Here is a 16,288-nt window from a genome sequence, read left to right as displayed (position 1 = left end):
GTGCTGATCGCCAGCCTCTTCTCCATGATCAGTGACCATGTCGGATGTAAAGAGAGGAAGGGAACTAACAGTTTAGGTAGAGAACCTTCTCTATCAGGGAACATTTTTCTAAAAATTAACATTTTTCTGATGTACAGTGTCCATAGCCCTGCAAGAGTACCTGGGCACCTCGGTGAGATTTGATGCACACAGAACTGCAGACTAAGACCCAGTGAAGGCTGCCCACCTTTCTGGCCCTTCGTGACCTCCGTATACATCTAACAACTTCAGTACTTGCTAGCTTAAGCCCACCTGAATACTTGGAAAAGCCAACCTGAGTCCCAGAGAGACGAAGAATGCTTGAAGCAAGGGTGAGTTTGTATTACAGACAATTAAATGAACCTTCTTACTTTGACAGGGGACCTTTAATATCACACAATAGAAATAAGCCATCAGAGTTAGGAGTTAGGCATGGGTAACAGTTGGAAAGCCAGTCACGTAGTCATAGCCAAAAGCAGAGGGCTTCGGAGACCTTCCGACTTGATCTTCCAAGTCGGATTTGACTTGGATTTGAACATCAAGTTATGCGCAATAACTCTATCTTCCCCAGCCTTCTATTTTTGGAAACAGACTCTTGGCCTCAGTGGTGACGTTCTGGAAGCTAATTCTACGCTGCAGGAAGTTCCATGGAATTACAGTCGGCACAGAGAGACAAGCAGGAGTATCTGCAGTTATTCGTTGAATTTACCGCTTTTTCTTTAAATAATAATTAGATCCTTATTGGGTGTTTCCCGGGAATGAACCTGCTGCCTAAATAAATTTTGTATGGCAAGAACCCCCTCCCTGATTTTCTTACCTGAACCGTTTCCCCACGGTAGACAGAACACAACCAAACCTTCGAGGCGCTGATCCTGGTGTCTGAATATCTGGGAGGCAGAGAAGCGGCATTGTAGAAAACGCACAGGATCGGAGCTCTCGTCACACTTGGACAGTCGCTTCATCCTTGGTTTCAAAGCTGGGAGGCTGGTGTCTCACGTTCTTCCGGCTCTAAAATCCGTTACTTCTGAGATCCGCAGTGGCCAGTGCTCGGCACCGCCTGCTGCAGCTCCATCCCCGCCCTCGTCCTCCTGCAGCAGCTGGGGGCCCGGCAGGCCACTGCTCCCTCGGATCCCTGCCTTCAGGGGGGCCCGGGGTTTTCCTCTCACTGTACTAGCCTCCCTTCCTCCTGGTTCTTTGTGGAATCCGCCTCATCTTCCCCAAGCCTAACCGCTGGAGTGCACCTCTCTCTCCACAGACACCCTGTTCACAGATGACAACATCCAGTTCTATGGCTAACACAAAAGGCCACCCTGACTGTCGATGACCCCCAGATTGATACGTACAGTCTCAACATCACCCTGAAAGTCTAAACAACCTGCTCACCATTGCCATTTGGATATCTAACAGGCAGATTAAAATCAGTGAGTGAACAGCGCTCTGGATCCTTGTCCACACGCCTGCCCCAAACCCCACTGCTCAGTGAAATGGCACTTCATTTACAGGTCTCTAAGTCTGACACCTTCGAGTCAGTTCTGGCTCCTCCCCTTTACCCCTTCTTAAATCCTCCTTTAGCTGATCCTACTGGATCTCAAACACACCCCAAGTCTAGCCAGCTCACGTCACATCCGACTTGCTGCCACCTGTCCAAGATGCTGCCATGTGCTGCCGAGAAACACCTCCCCCCTGGTCTCCACCTTGGACCGTTAAAAGGTCAAGGTCAAAATAAATAAATAGTAAAAGGATACTTTCAAAAAGAAACCTGAGGATGCTTTTACCCTTTGGCTTCCCATCACAGAGAACCTGAGCTCTCTGCCTTGCATGGGGAGGCCCGGCCCTGGCACCACGTCTCCCTGCTCTGTGGTCTCCTCTACCTCTCACTCCACGCCCCCACACTCGCCTCCTTGCTGCTTCCCAGGCTCAGTAGGCACGCTCCTGCCTCCAGGACTCTGCTGTTCCCTTTTCCTGGAACACTGCTCCCTGTAGCAGTTTGCGTGACTGGGTCCCTCCCATGTCCAAGCGCCCGTGCATCCACCCCAATTCCCTAACTCTGTTCCGATGTGGACTTCCTGTTCCTAGGACAACTGTCCCTGATGAGAACACAGCCTTCCTGGCTGTTTGGTTCACTGCCACCTCCCCAGCAACCACAGGGCGGGTGCTCCGTGGGGGCTGAGCAGGTGTTTGTGGACTGAAGTAGGAAGATACTGAATTGTATGCACCTGCTTTACTGTGCCCCCAGAGTGTTGGGTGATGCTGTGGTCTCCTCACTTGTAGCCGTGTCAGTGTCCTATCTGTTATCTGCTGCTGGTGGGCTATGGCGGTTACCAAGAACTCCAGGGTTTCCTGGAGGAGCTACATAAACAAACTCCTTGGGACAGTGAGACTGGTTCTACATACACTGCTGCATACCAGTCCTGTCTGCGGCAACGCAGAGCAAAAGGACTGGAGCAGGACCCCGAATTCTGCAGCTCAGCGATGGGTCAAGTCACATGACGTCCCTCCACAAACCGTCCACCTTCTGGCAGCTCTGGGGCCCTGGGACGTGGAGCAGAGCACACACAGCTGCGCTATCCGTTTCTTCACTCTCTGGAAACCTTTTCCTGCCTTTGGATTGCTGGTTCAGTAGATGTGTTTGCTTGGCGTGGCGCATGTTCCTTCATTAATTTCATAGGCAATTTACTAGCAAATACGATGCCAAGCAGCCTAACAGCCCTTATCTTTGCTGGGAGTGAGCAATCCTTGAGCAAATGGTCAAGCGCCAGGTGAGGAGCTAAGAGGTTTCTGCAGCTCTCAGGGACCGCAGGGGTCTGGTATGGTGTGGGCGTGGTGGGTGGTGGGTGGTGGGTGGAGGCACTGAGGAGAGATGATGGAGGCAAAACTGATACAAACTTGGCAACTGACTCTTTGTGAGCAATGAAGGGGAGGGAAGAAACGGGCTAACACCCAGCTTTCTGGCTTCAGCCAGTGGGGGTGGGAGTGGAGATGCCATTTCTTAAGGCGGGGACACTGGACGAGCAGCAGACACCACAGGGATGAGGTGTCAGGAGCAGGTGTGCATGAGGGTGAGGGCGCAGACACAGGCAGGGCTCATCAGCGCATGTACGTATGATGTTGGGACCCAGGCTGCAGATGGTGTCACTCGGCACAGGGAGCAGAGTTAGCAGAGTGTGGGGCTCACAATCAAGCCTGGAGGCTGGAGCTGTGGTGTAGTAGGTTAAACCTCTGCCTGCAGTGTCGGCATCCCATGTGGGTGCTGGTTCGAGTCCTGGATGCTCCACTTCCAATCCAGCTCTCTGCTATGGCCTGGGAAGGCAGTAGAAGATGGCCCAAGTGGCTCCTGACTTTGGTTCGGCCCAGCTCCAGCCATTGCAGCCATTTAGGGAGTGAACCTGTGGATGGAAGACTCTCTCTCTGTGTCGCTAACTCTGTCAAATAAATATTGTTTTAAAAAATCAAGCCTGGAGGAACTTCTCTGTTCAGAGCCTCGCTAGGAGGCTGAGTCAAGGCATTTGAAAAGATGAGAGCTGAGTGGCAGTGTCCGAGAAAAGAGAATGTCTGCTGTGAGAGAGGCTGGCGATGGCGAGTTTAGCTCAGCAACAGTGGCCCGGGCAACCTGAGGGTGGGCAGTTTCAGATGACGGGGTTGGGATTCAACTGGGACAATCTGGAGGGTGACGGGAGAATGCAGAGACGGAAGCTCACAGGAGGCGTCTGAACAAGCCTTTCTGGAGAGGAGAGCCAAGTGTAAGGGCACAGGCTAGGGGGCAAGGGCCATGTTTCTTTTAATGACAGCGGAGAGGGCGGGAAAAGTGGTGAGTGAGACTAAGGAACGGGGGTGTAGCTCAGTGGGAGAGCATTGGGCTGCAGATCAAGAGGTCCCTTCAGATCAAGATCAAGAGGTTCAAATCCTGGTGCCTCTGTCTCGCGTTTTCAACAACAGACTTCTGGGGCCAGGGTTGTGGTGCCATGGGTTGAACTGCCACCTCCGATGCCAGCATCCTAAACGAGCTCAGGTTTGAACCCCGGCAGCTGCACTTCCGATCCAGCTCCCTGCTAACGCACGCTGGGAAAGCAGCAGAGGACGGCCCACGTGCTTGGGTCCCTTCTACCCTCCTGGCAGACCGGATGGCACTCCAGGCTCCTCGGGTGGAAGAGCTCTCTGCGCCTCCTCTCTGCTTTTCCAATAAATAAAGTCAATCTTTGGAAAACAAAGGCGAGCAACTTCCCAAGAACGGGGAGAGAATAAGGCCGGAGGCTCCATGGACGGAGCTCAGGTCAGAAGGGCCAGGTGTGTGGGCATGGGCAGGGGTGGCCGGGGGGAAGGGGCTCCACCGTGCAGCATGGGGTGAAGCCCGCGTGGAGCCGAGGCAGGACAGAGCCCGCCAGCCGCACCTGCCTCGGGGTCCAGGTGCACCGGTCCCAGGTGTGCACGAGGGGCCGGCTAAAGCTCACCCCAGGCCAATACGGCTGATTCGTCTCGTTTCTTCATGTTTTTCTCTATTTTAGATGAGCAATAAAACACACACCTATGGCAAATACTCGTTGTCTTACCTGGCGAACTACAGAAACAGGGGAGCCATGGGACATGTGACTCGGCCTGGCCAATCAAATCACTCCATCTGCGGGCGCAACAACAGACCGGGATTGGCTGCTGTCCCAGGCCGGCCCAATCACAGCGAGCCTCCGCCCTGCAGAGGATGTCGGGAAGGCGGCTCTCCCGGAAGGGGCGGGAGCTCAAGCGGGGCAGGCGGGAGGGAGAGAGTGTTGGCTGAAGGCCCCGTGGGCGCGGGTGTTGCTGGGATGGAGGGAGGAAGCCTCCCGTGATCCTCGGCGGCAGCTCTGTCAGGGGAGCGGGACTGTGGACTCTTCTTACCCTGAGACAGTAAGACCTCCTTCAGGTTGAATTTTTATTTCAATTTATTTTTAAAGGTTTATTAATTTGAAAGACAGAGTTACACAGGGAGAGGGAGAGCCTTCCATCCGCTGGTTCCCTCCCCAAATGGCTGCCAGGCTGAAGCCGGGGGTCTCCACGGGGGTTCAGGGCCCAACACTTGGGCCGTCCGCTGCTGCTTTCTTCCACGCGTTAGCAGGGAGCTGGGTTGGAAGTGGAGCAGCCGGGACTTGAACCTGTGCTCAGTGGATGCCCGCACTGCACTGTGGGCGTTACCCTGTGTGCCAGCTCCGCCGGAGATGTCAATGTGTGCAGGGGCGCCCCTCCGCGTACTCCAGCCGGCGTTTTCCGGGGTGCCTTTGCTCCTGGGGACTTCGGGTGGGGCCGGGCATGTCTCCTCAGTGGGCTTAGGGCACAGCAGTGTCCCGCAGCCGCCGAGAGGGTGCGAAACGTGGCTGCCGCAAGCAGTTCACGAAGCGGGATTTAGCAGCTGCCTGCTAGGCACCCTGGGAGGCAGCCAGCGGTGGCTCAAGAGCTGGGCCCTTGCCACCCACATCAGAGACCCCAGTGGAGTTCCAGCCGCCCGGCCTCGGCCCAGGCCTGACTGTCGCTGGGATTTGGGAAGTGAGCCAGCGGATGGAGGCGTGCTCGCTGTCTCCGTGTCTCCCTCACTGCGTGTGCGTGTGGGTGTGTGTGAGCTTTGTTGTATTAGGGATATTTAAAGTCCTCTTGTCCACCTGTTTTGAAATATATAGTAAATTATTGTGAATTACAGTCGCCCACTGTGCTGTAGAACCCTGGAACTAATTCCGAGCTGTGATTTTAGCCCATTAACCGACCCCTCGATGTGTCACTTTGAGAAGACACCTTTTGGAGTTCTATCAAGGCAGATAAGGAGCTAAACTCTCTTTCTGCTACTTCCTCCTGACCCTCTTCTTCCCACCCGCTAATAGGGGTGCTCCTCAGTTTAGGTCAAATCCACAGAGATTGGTTTGCACGCTGTCCACTGCTGTCCACAAGTCTGGTTCCCGCTCTGATAACGTTTCCTTCTTCGCAGAGTTAATCATTGCCTTGTTTTTTCTTCTGCTTGCACCTGTCTATTTCCAAGTAGCCACTGCAGTTTGCTTAAAGGGCTCCAGGAGAGGCATAAAACTTGGGCCAACAGTGTTTGTCGAAGACGAGAACACACCGGATGCTCCCGCGTCACACCGCACCTTGCGTCAGCCTGGAGCTCGCGCAGCCTCCACGCAGGAGCTAATATCCGGGCCGGCGCCGTGGCTCACTAGGCTAATCCTCCGCCTTGCGGTGCCGGCACATGGGGTTCTAGTCCTGGTCGGGGCGCCAGATTCTGTCCTGGTTGCCCCTCTTCCAGGCCAGCTCTCTGCTATGGCCCGGGAGTGCAGTGGAGGATGGCCCAAGTGCTTGGGCCCTGCACCCCATGGGAGACCAGGAGAAGCACCTGGCTCCTGCCTTCGGATCAGCGCGGTGCGGCGGCCATTGGAGGGTGAACCAACGGCAAAGGAAGACCTTTCTCTCTGTCTCTCTCTCTCACTGTCCACTCTGTCAAAAATAAAGGAGCTAATATCTGGGACTGCTGCACAGGCTCACCCTGCATGTTGAATCTGTTGCTACTTAGGCCCAAGTCTTCGACTCTCCAGTGGGTGAGGAGGCAGTCTTCCACTGGCTTTGTGGGAGTGCGTGGAAGGCAGATTTGTGTAGTCCTCACACACCTGAACATTCCAGATACTTAGTTCACGCTCACATTCATCAATACTTTGACTGAATATAGAATTCTTTTTTTTTTTTTGACAGAGTGAGACAGTGAGAGAGAGAGAGAGAGAGAGAGAGAGAGAGAGAGAGAGAGAGAGAAAGGTCTTCCTTTTCCATTGGTTCACCCCCCCAATGGCCACTGCGGTCAGCGCACCGCGCTGATCCGAAGCCAGGAGCCAGGTGCTTCTCCTGGTCTCCCATGAGGTACAGGGCCCAAGCACTTGGGCCATCCTCCACTGCACTCCTGGGCCACAGCAGAGAGCTGGACAGGAAGAGGAGCAACCAGGACAGAATCCAGCGCCCCAACCGGGACTAGAACCCAGGGTGCCGCTGCCATAGGCAGAGGATTAGCCTATTGAGACATGGGTGGGCAGTGTGGCACAGCGGGTTAAGCTGCTGACTGTGTGCCTTATCAGAGTGCCTGTTCAAGTCCTGGCTACACCACTTCTGACACAGCACCCTGCTAATGCGCCTGGTTGGCAGCCTGTGATGAGAGCAGCGACCCAGGAGAGAGGGAGAGGGCTTGCTGCAGGGTGGCAGAGTGAAGTTAGACGTGGATTTATTAATCACGATAGATGGGAAGTGTCAGGGAAAGAGAGACGTCAAGGAGGACTCCAGGTGTGGGGACCAGGCCGGGGGAGGATCCAGTGCCATCTGCTAGTGGGAGAGGAGGTCCAAGGTGGCTCTGGGTGTGCTGAGTCTCTCTGTGTTCCCTCCTGGCTTAGCCCTGCCCTCTGCTGGGTGTAGTGTCTTGAGATCAGAGCCACTGCCGTTCAGTTGTGACAAAGAGTAGGCCGCCAGGCTCTGTGTGTATGTGGACGTGGGGTGTTGGTAGACATTGGGAAATCTGTGGGCTGTAAAGAGTGAGCAAAAGTGTGTGGGGTGTCTGTGTGTGTCTCTATATGTGTATGTGTATCTGTGTGTGTATCTGTGTGTGTCTGAGTGTGTCTGTATGTGTGTATATGTCTGTGTGTGTCTCTGTATCTGTGTCTGAGTGTATCTCTGTGTCTGTGTGTGTCTCTGTGTGTCTGTATCTGTATGTGTGTGTGTCTGCCTGTGTCTCTGTGTCTGCGTGTGTCTGTATGTGTCTATGTATGTCTCTCTGTGTGTGTGTCTGCGTGTATGTGTGTGTGTGTGTATGCATGAGGGTGTGGCGGGAGTCAGCTCGATCCACACCATTTCACTGCCTTCCATGGAAACTGTCCCCTCCACCTCAGTTGCTCAGTGGTCCTGTAGTTGTAGAATTGCTCTCCTCTTTGCAGGTTTGGGTTCTAACTTAAACAGCTTTTTGAAGAGTTGCAAAAGGCTTGTATCCACTCTTGCTTTACTTACCTTTGGGGAATTGTCTTTCAAAATTCTTTTTCTGTGTTTTGAGCTTGGAGAAGAAGAAGTGTGTGTGGTCAGTTTATCATGTTGAACAAGATCGGTGCCTCAGGACGGCTTTGATATCATGTCCTTTTCCCTTCTGATCCAGCGTTGAGCTTTTACTGCTTAGGGGTGATAAATTCCTCGCTGGATCCCTCAGAGCTCATTCAGCTCAGCCTTGAGCGTAGAGCGGAACCTCAGGAAGCCATCATTTCCAGACCTGTCCCGTTCCCAGGCAAGCACTCCTGAGAAGCCGGGCTCGGGCTTGGAGTTTGAGGGTAAAACATGGTGAAACGAAGAAGGTGGTTGTTGTGCTCAGCTCTGAGAATGCGCTGTTCAGAGCAGATTCCCTGAAACCCTGTCTTCGCGTGGGCTTCATCGCAGCCACAGGAAGCTGAGCCGTGCCCCTGTGCTCTGGGCCTAACTAATGAGGAATAAAAATTGGAGCGCTTTCCTGTTTTTGACTCCCCCGACATTCGTTCTTTATGGGCTGGGTTATTAGGAAAAGACATCTGTGCAGATGCTCCCAACTTTTGTTTTCCCTCTTACTATCTAGTACTTGACCTCGCTAATCAGTTGATGCAAACGTCCATTTCTGGGCTTCTCTGAGGAGTGCTTGTTTTACTCCAGTTTGCCAAGATAAACAAAATCTCTGGTTCTGCTGCAATGATTTAATCGCCCAAAAAGAACATGCATAACCTCGTTTTACAGTCAGCCTCTCTTTTTCAGAAAAAAAGCACCAAGTCTTTTAAAATATTTTCTCAGTGCAAGAGAGGCTTGTTGTAAGCTCTTATGTTGAAGTGCAAGCATTTTTAGTCGATGCACATATCATAAGTAGAATGTATTTATGCAGTTAATTGATAGGTTGGAACCTTTTGTGTTGAGTCTGTTGCATACCTTCCACTTACATTGTGAAGGGATCTCGTGGAGAAGCATGCTTATTGGGTGGTGTTTGTGGATTCTGGTTTAATGACAGTGGAGGATAGATTGTTCTCTCTGCTCCATTCAGGTTTTCCCCTGGCCTGATGGGCCCGGTGCCAGGAGCGGGGCTGCCTCTGAGACAGGCTCTCCAGAGTGACTTCCCAGAGCCTGGCTGCTCAGCCATCCCATTTCTCTAGAGAAATGTCCGCCAGCCTCCTTGGGAGAGACAGGTGTGCCTGGTGCCGTGGTAGTCTGAATGGAAGAAATGGGCTTATCTTGCTGTCTGCTCTTTCAGTAGATCAGGCTGAGTCTGTGTGTCTGCTGGCAGGTGGCAGGAGGGAGGGGCTGGCCCAGCAGAGTGGAGTTGGTGTCACCATCTGCCTGACCAGCAGGGCCTAGATGTTGGCCCACCTGCCAACCAGTTCCGCCATGTCGAACCTTCAGCTTTTCTCCCGCTATCTGTTCTAGAAAGAACCGGTTTATGCAGTGCAAACACTCCAGTTCATGCAAATGGAGATTATTATTGTTATTATTATTTTTTGACAGGCAGAGTGGACAGTGAGAGAGAGAGACAGAGAGAAAGGTCTTCCTTTGCCGTTGGTTCACCCTCCAATGGCTGCTGCGGCCGGCGTACCGCACTGATCCGAAGCCAGGAGCCAGGTGCTTCTCCTGGTCTCCCATGGGGTGCAGGGCCCAAGGACTTGGGCCATCCTCCACTGCACTCCCGGGCCACAGCAGAGAGCTGGCCTGGCCTGGAAGAAGGGCAACCGGGACAGAATCTGGTGCCCTGACCGGGACTAGAACCCGTTGTGCCGGCGCCTCAGGCGGAAGATTAGCCTGTTGAGCCATGGCGCCGGCGCAAATGGAGACTATTACTAACATGCTTTTTTTCTGAGGCACCATGGTATGACTTTTACCACATTATCTTAGTCTTCCTTAAAAACGCTTTGGGGTGTGTCTTCTCAATATCCTTGTTTTGCAGAAAGAATTTGAGGATTGAAACCCCCAGCTGCCTGATTTCAGGGCTTCCCTCCCAACTGCTATGCAGGAAGGTCTCTCTGATGTATGAATAATGTGTTAAGACTCCCATGAGTGAATACACAGAGAACTGGAGTGAAGAGCTAAGTTTACAAAGAATACAGTGGTTCTGAAAAATTTTTTCTTCTCTTCTAGTAAGGTTGAACTTTAAACCTTAAAATAATAGAAATGGAAAATAATGACAGGCTTCTTATTTCAATTAGAGGGATCTTTAAAATTTCTTTAATTTTAAGCCAGTGCCGTGGCTTAACAGGCTAATCCTCTGCCTTGCGGCGCCGGCACACCGGGTTCTAGTCCCGGTTGCCCCTCTTCCAGGCCAGCTCTCTGCTGTGGCCCGAGAGTGCAGTGGAGGATGGCCCAAGTGCTTGGGCCCTGCACCCCATGGGAGACCAGGAGAAGCACCTGGCTCCTGCCATCGGATCAGCGCGGTGCGCCGGCCGCAGCGCGCCAACCGCGGTGGCCATTGGAGGGTGAACCAACGGCAAAGGAAGACCTTTCTCTCTGTCTCTCTCTCTCACTGTCCACTCTGCCTGTCAAAAAAAAAAAAAAAAACTTAAAAAAATTTCTTTAATTTTTAAAATACTTACTTTGAAGCCAGAGAGACAGAGACACACAGACAGAGATCTTTTTGTGCTGAGTTACTCTTCCAGTGCCCACAACAGGCAAGGCTCGACCAGGCAGACGCCAGAAGCCCAGAACTCAATCCAGGTCTCCTGCGTGGTGACAGGGCCCAAGTGCTGGACCATCATCTGCTGGCTACACTAGCAGAATGCCGGAATGAGGAGTGGAACCGAACTGGAACCCAGGCACTCCCATGGTGCGGCATGTGGGTGTCCCCAGCCGCGTCCTGACTGTTGCTTTTGTCAGTGGCAGTTTTCATTGCTATTAAGGGTGCAAGGTGGGGGCCCCGCGAATGAGCACATGCAGACTGATCTTCTGCTCGTGTGCCCCTAAGCCTCCTGTCCCAGTTCCCGGTGGCAGAAGTCTGTCCTCGGTGGCCAGTGGCCCTGCATGGCACTGAACGTTTTGATTTCCAACCCCACCTGGAAGACAGAGCACTGAGATCTATTTAGAAGCAGAAATGGCCATTCTCCTTGTAGTGGTCTGTAATTCTACTCATAAGGAAGTAATATAATTTTGGAACTAGGAGTAAACTTAATTCAACACTCTTAACCTTATTTTTCTTATCAAATATTTAGAAATAATCCACATGTACAGTAGCAGGAAAATGATTTAGTGAACAGAAAGATCTGTTTATACAGATATTAAAAATAAAACAATTATTGGGTAAAATAAAAAGTCACACAAGGAAATGCATAGATACAAGTTAACAGAGGGTCCTAAGGGGCTGACATTTTGGCGCACTGGGTAAAGCTGCTGTCTGCGACACTGGATTGTGTCCTGGCTGCTCCACTTCCCATCTGGTTCCCTACTGATGGCCTGGGAAAAGCAGTGGAAGATGGCCCACGTGCTTGGGCCCCTGCCACCCACATGGGAGACCTGGATGAAGCTCCAGGCTTCTGGCTTCAGTCTGGCTCAGCCCTGGCCATTACAGCCACTCGAAGAGTGAACCAACACGTGGAATATCTCTGTCTGTGTCTCTCCCTTTCTCTCTGTGTCTCTGACTTTCAAATCAATAAATAAATCCTTAAAAAAAGATTCTGTATTTTATAAATCTGTGCTTGTATCTGTGGTTGACTGGGTTTTCAGATGGGGAGATAGAAATAGTAGTTGGGAAGCAATGCGTCAACATGCTCATGGCATTTATGTTACTGTGATAGACTTCTTTTTCCCCATGTGACCTTTTCTATTTTCCATAGCATATGTGTATTTCTAACATGGGAAAAATGTGAAAGAAAAATAGGCTGCCCACAAATCAATTCCTCTTAGACACACAGAACTGCAACATCGTACCCAGTGAAGTGTGCGCTATTAAAGGAAACAGTTCAGTGTATTCTTCCTGGGATTTGGTGAAGGAGCCACAGCGATCCACTGCCGTCCACCTGTGCGAGGGAAGAGCCCATCGGCGCTGTCCCGAGTCTCCTCCGGGTGTGCAGTGCAGTCAGTGGGAAACAGCGCCCCCTTGTGAAGCACTGCGCGCCGGTGGAAGTCGGAGAGAAGACAGAAAGCCCGGCCGGCTTTCAGCAGTTAGCAAGCAAGCACACGCACACCAGAGCCACGGGTGGGCTTGTGAAGAGCGCGGCTGGCACAGGAGCCCAGCAGCGGGGGGTTACCCACCTTCGAGTTTGTGATGGAATATGCCAGCTAGTGGGAGTGGAGTGGGTGGACAGGTGCGGCCACGCAGCCCTGGCCACTGGGCTTTGAGTTTTGACATCCCAGCTTCCAGCGCAGGCTCGGGAGAAACGTGGCTCTCTGCCTCTGGCTTTTCTGTCCCGGATGTGAAGGGGCAGAATGCGGAGGGAGGGGCCCAAACGGGGACAGGTGGTGCAGTGGGGGTTTCAGAAGGGACCACAGCCCCCACTTGCTTACAGTGGGGTTTGTTTTCTCTCCCCTGTTTTGCTTTGCTTTCTTCTTATGTTAAAGATCTAACTGTTGTGCATCTCAGTATCTTAAAACACATGGCTTAGCATCGGAGGAATAGATACTCCTGCACGTGGCTGTGGGTTCAATTTGGGATTTTGTCTTCTCTTCTCTGGGGCAGGAAGTGCTCGAACTTCGCTCAAGTCACTGAGGCCAGCCCTGGCAGGGTGGATGTGGGGGTCATGCAGGGACGTTTCCTGGAGAAACCGCTTCAGGTACAGCTGCCTGGCGTCAGTGCCTTCTTGGTACGTTTGCAGGCGGCTTGTCTGGTATCTAAAATAGCCCTGTGAGTTGCAACTTCGGGATCCTCAGTGTGAGGCCTAGCTGAGCTCTTCCACTCTCACAGTAACCACAAGGGTCTATCCAAGCCAGACCACATGGGAGCACCGCTTGTTACCTGTGATCACATGACAGCAAAAAGCAGCAGCAGTGACAGAGTTGCTTAGACCTTTGTTCTCTCTGCAGTTAAGCTGTGGCCTCCCCAGTTACCTTCCCTCATACTTAGTTTTCAACAAAGCTGGGCAAAGACAGGGTCATTTGCTGTAGAGTTTTAAAAATAAGGTTCCTCTTTAATTTCTCTATTCTTTGGGGGGTGGGGAACAGGTTGGGAGGTGCTGAGCTGAAGCTGTATTTAGTATTAGAAAGTGGGTTTTGGTGTTGAGACATGTAAAGTCTTGTCCTTTCTCACATTTGCTAGGAAATAAGAAGCTATTCTGAGAGAGGAGGCATGTAAAGAAGGAAAGACAGGACAAAGAGGAGGCAGGACACGAGCTCACAGCCAGACAGGTTTACCCAGGGAACAGCCCGACAGGTGACTCGCTACCGGCATTTGCACACAGGCAAACCCGGCAGAGAGGGTCGTGAAGGGAGGGCACTACGCAGGGGCTGGGTGGGTTTGCGGGAGCTTTTCTATTTGGTGGGTGCAGGCTGCCGGCTGAGGTGGGGTCCAGCTGGTTGAGGGGAGCATGCAGGGGACAGGAAAGTCCTTGGGGGATTGGAATGCACTCTCAGTCACGTAGACAAGGAACTGAAATGGCTCTAGGTCTTACGTCCCTGCTTCACCAATGCTGGGGGTGAAGGTGGGGCTCCAGTTTCTTTCTGGCTGCTTCCTGCTGATGTAGGGTGTTGACGCAGGGTGGGGTATCTTACTCTGCATTGGACTCATTGAAGAAGAAGAGCGGTCTTGTGATGTTCTGCGTAATGGCTCAGGATGTAGCAGTCACTCGTTCCTGTAAGCACGTTTGAAATGCCTTAATTATACATGGTAGAAATAGAAGCACTGGGATCATGGAGATAAGAGGAGATAATAGAGACATTGCCTGTGGTGGTGAAGACATCCAGGATGAGGTGGGACTATTTGGGGAACAGATTCCAGATTTGACAGTGATCTGGCTGTGACATCTGTCACCCCACTGATCGCCAGGTTGATTTGGCTGACCTGGCTGGCTAGGGAGGTGTCCCCTTTGTCCCTCCCAGAGCTGTGCAGTCTGGGAGTAGAGAATGACCTTCCATGATAGAGGGGGACTGGTCTTTGGTCCAGGGTACGAGAGTAGCTGCACTCCCCTGTTAGAACCTCCTAATAAGCTCTCAGGGAAAAGATTTTGTTAGCATGCTTTTTATGCATTTGATCCCTTCTCTTACCACACCCTCCCCCAGGAAGAAGCAAAGTGAGCCTCTCTGGGTGTGAGGAGGTCTAATCCCTGGTAGTTCTGAAGGACCTTTGCCACCAAGGAATCCACCTGATCCTGCAGGTGATGCAGTTGCTGTGCTAGGTCGTTTATGTCTTCTTTGAGAGTGATGGATTAGTCTTTGATTTTATTTGCCTTGTCTGTCAAAATTGCCAGTCTGGCCACTCCTGCCCCAGTTCCTGCCAGGATACCTCACGAGATTAGCAAGGGGATGAGTCCAGAATCGCTCTTGATGCCGCGGGTTAGAGGGATGGAGAGCACAGATTGGTCTGGGGTATGGCACAGAGGGGGTGATCGGAAAGCGAGAGTCTGAGTCCCCGGGTGAGCGGGACGATGGACGTCTGGTTGCCGCGGGTTAGAGGGATGGAGAGCACAGGTTGGTCTGGGGTATAGCACAGAGGGGGAGATCGGAAAGCGAGAGTCTGAGTCGCCGGGTGAGCGGGACGATGGACGTCTGGTTGCCGCAGAGGAGGAACGCTCCTGTTTGTTTCGTGTGTACGTGCTGGCCAGGCGCTGTGGGATGCAGTTAGTCTGGCCTGCTTCTGGTCCCTCTGCGGAGGGCAACCCTGGCTGCCGTCAGGGGTTAGGGCGACAGCCGCTCTGGCTTCTGCAGGCTGAGTAGGGACAAAGTTGAGTCCTGCAGTCAAGACAGGGGTCCGGCAGGAGGTGGCCTCTCGAGGGGGCTGCCGTGCCAGCTGGCAGAAACTGCTTTCATTCGAGGCTTCACGTGCGTGACCATCTAGAATTTCACTGCTTCATGTTTGGAAGAAAAGATCTACAAGAGTAGACAGACAAGTTCCAAAACAAAGGACAGTCATTATTAGAGGACCTGGAAAAGGTGTTTTCCAAAACAGGAGGGGCAAATAGAGACTGACAGGAGGGGCTTGATGATAATCAGCTGGGTGTTAAGGCCTGGCCAGGAATATGTGAGGCAGAGACCTATCTCTTCCCACAGGGCACGGTAGGAGGTGTGAATCTCCTTAGGGAGGACACCCCACTGACTCCCAGTACCTGACTGGCCTGGGAGAGCTGAAAGAGGTCAGTGTAGCATAGGTGGCATCTCTAAAAGGAAGCTCCTGGTCCTGTTTGCAGCGTCACTGACCCTCGGCCACCCAGCGATAGCGATGTTAGAGGTTAGATGGTTAGAGGCTGGGCAGAGGGGAGGCATTTTCACCTGAGGGAGGGCCAAGAAGACCTGCAGCTCTGATCTGGGAGTCCTCAATCCCAGGGCAGCTCTGTTTCCAGTGGCCCAGCTCTTGGCAGAGCCGATAGGGCTCCTCAGAAGCTCGTTTCTGACCAATCCCCTGGCTTCCCACATCAGAAACAGATACCACGTGGAGGTGGACTGGTCTTGTTGGGTCTCCTTAGTGCAGTACACTGTGTGGGCAACTATTAACTGGCCTGCCGCCCATCTTTACGTTGCTTCTGCTGCCTAGCTCACTCTTCCTCCTGGCTTCTGTTTAAGACCATGGAGGAAGCCTTCAGGATGTTAGCCAAAGGGTTACTTAGTTCCATCCCTAATTCTTGCAGATTTCTTTTACTATCAGGGTGAGCTAGAAAGCTCTGGTCACGGGCAGAGTCCGATCCTTTATGCTTTCCTGTGAGTTAAGACAATGCCATGAGGAGAACGAGGTCCTTTCAGGTAAGATCAGATGTGGTGACCTGTCTGTCTATTCTGAGGTAACCAGTAAGACTTTTTCCTCTCTCACTTTGCTTGGTTTGAAAAAGGAGAGTTGCTTGTTTATGTGCCCATGGAAAAATAAATCGAACTGTGAAATCGTATCACAATTTAAGCTCTCCTTTGCTTGGCTATGCTAGTTGGTCTTCTCTGTGGTCAGGCATTATTGCAGAAGATGGTGTGTCTTCCCTTTTCTAAGGTCTGGGGAGGAAACTGTGCATCTAATGGAGAGCCCTTCAGAACAGAGTCAGTTTCCCATCTAGAAGAGGATAGAGGAGAATGAGGCTACAAGTCAGGCCTCCCTGGCTGCTTCGCCTGGCTGCCTGGGCTTTGAGACTTAGCTGGTGCCCACCATGTGCCACACTTCTGCGCCTTTGGACTT

The sequence above is a fragment of the Lepus europaeus genome, chromosome 4 (genome assembly GCF_033115175.1).
Source record: "Lepus europaeus isolate LE1 chromosome 4, mLepTim1.pri, whole genome shotgun sequence".
NCBI classification, from domain to species: Eukaryota; Metazoa; Chordata; class Mammalia; order Lagomorpha; family Leporidae; genus Lepus; species Lepus europaeus.
The sequence above is the reverse complement of the archived record's forward strand: the minus strand, read 5'-3'. Positions refer to the sequence as shown.